Genomic DNA, 1,918 nt, shown 5'->3' with positions numbered 1-1,918 from the left:
CTCTCACTGGTCAAATTAAAAATAATAATAATAATAATAATAATAACAAAGTTAAATAAACAAACAGTCTCATCTTCACCCCAGCCCTCACTCTGGTGCTCAAATGGGTACCCCAGCCCCAATCTGAAATCCTCACGCTGGTCTCCATCAAACGGAGCCGTCTGTCCCTACCCCAAGCAGGGTCCTGCCCACGGGAGAGGAGGGGTAAATTCTTGCAATTCCTGGGGGGAGGCAGAGGCCTCCCCAACTCTGCTGGGACCCCCCAGCTTGAAGAAGCCCCAGGGATGGGGATCTAGAGCCTCTGTGTAACTGGGCAAGCACTCACATGTAGGAAGACAGGAAGCTTCTTAGGGAGGAACCAAAGAGGCGTGTCCTGGATCCCGAACTGCACCCCAACTGGGGAAGAGGGAGATTCAGACAGAGCCTCTCCCGGCCTCCCAGAGACTCAGACAAAGAGTCTCTGTGTCCCTGGAGAGGAGGAGGAGGTGGGCCCCCCAGAGTGGAGGGGAGAGGGAGAATTTTCTTCCCCCTCCTTTTTCCCAGGGACACCCGAGGCTAAGACTCTCCAACCAAAAGAAAAGAAAGGCTTAACAGAAGAAAGCATCTCTAGTTCTGTGTTGAAAATGATGTGTACGGTAAGATCCTCGGTCTGATCGTCATGTATTACATGCAAACATCGAAAACCCGCCTTCTGCAGCTAGAGAGATATACGATGAGGAAACAGGAAACGTCAAGTTTTAAAAGCCCTCCCAGGGACCAGCACATGGCGTAATGGCTACGTCGCTGGACTCCCATGTAGTGGACCATGGTTCAAGTTCCAGACCCGGTGGCTTAAACTCACGCCAGGCGCGTGTGCGTGTGTGCCCAAGATCCCGAGAGGAGAATGGAGGAGAAGGAATTGCGGCGTGACCATTCCCCTGGGGGGTAATTTCTTGCTTTCTATCTCTCTGTCTCTGTCTGTCTGGTAAGCGCATGTGCCCTATAGCAAAAACCTCTAAAAAAAAAAAAAAGAAAGAAAGAAAGTAAAAATTGGAGATCAGCAGGTGGCATGGTGGTTGAGGGTGCTGGACTCCCACATAGCCGACCACGGTTCAAGTCCCGGACCTGGCTGCTTGCTTTCTCACTTTCCATCTCTCTCTGTCTCTCTCTCTGTCTCTATCTGGTCAAATTAAAATAAAACAAATAAAGTTAAATAAGATAATTCTTTTTTCTGGAGAGGTTTTTACTATAGGGTGTGTGCGCTCACCAGAAAGACAGAGAGAGACAGAGAGACAGAAAGCGAGAAATCACCCCCCAGGGAGCCCAGCAACATAGCCATTACGCCAACTGCTAGTCCCTTAAAATAATTCTTAAAAAAAAAAAAAAAAAAAAAGAGTGAAAATTGGGGCGGGCAGGTGGCATGGTGGTGAAAGTCCTGGACTCCCACATGGCCACCAGGGTTCCGGTCTCAGACCTGGCCACTTACGTTCTCACTGTCCCTCTCTCTTCCTCTCCCGTGAGCACGTGTGCCCTATACCAAATAATAATAATACATTTTTAAAATAATTCTTTCTAAAAAGTAACAACTTTACAAACCGGTTAGGAGGGTAGCAGGTGCAGAGGAGAAAGTTTTCACAAGTGAACGAAAAGCTGTGGAGAGTTTAAAGAACCCCCCCACCCCCCACCCAGCTGCCTCTTCAGAATCGGCGCAAAAGCGGGGGCTCTGGGGGCCCCTTTGCCCTCCAGGGGATCAGTGGGAAGGTGCTTAGAGGGGAGCGGATGAGCCCGGGAAGGCTGGTGGGAGCCAGGCGCTGCCCGGCTGAGGTCACACGTCCAGGGAACGGATCAACATGGCCACCGCACCTCGGACCGTGCTGATCTCCGGCTGCTCGTCGGGAATCGGTCTGGAGCTCGCGGTGCAACTGGCTCCCGACCCCCG

Source organism: Tupaia chinensis, unplaced genomic scaffold (assembly GCF_000334495.1).
Source record: "Tupaia chinensis unplaced genomic scaffold, TupChi_1.0 Scaffold138665_1, whole genome shotgun sequence".
Classification (NCBI taxonomy): Eukaryota; Metazoa; Chordata; class Mammalia; order Scandentia; family Tupaiidae; genus Tupaia; species Tupaia belangeri.
The sequence above is the reverse complement of the archived record's forward strand: the minus strand, read 5'-3'. Positions refer to the sequence as shown.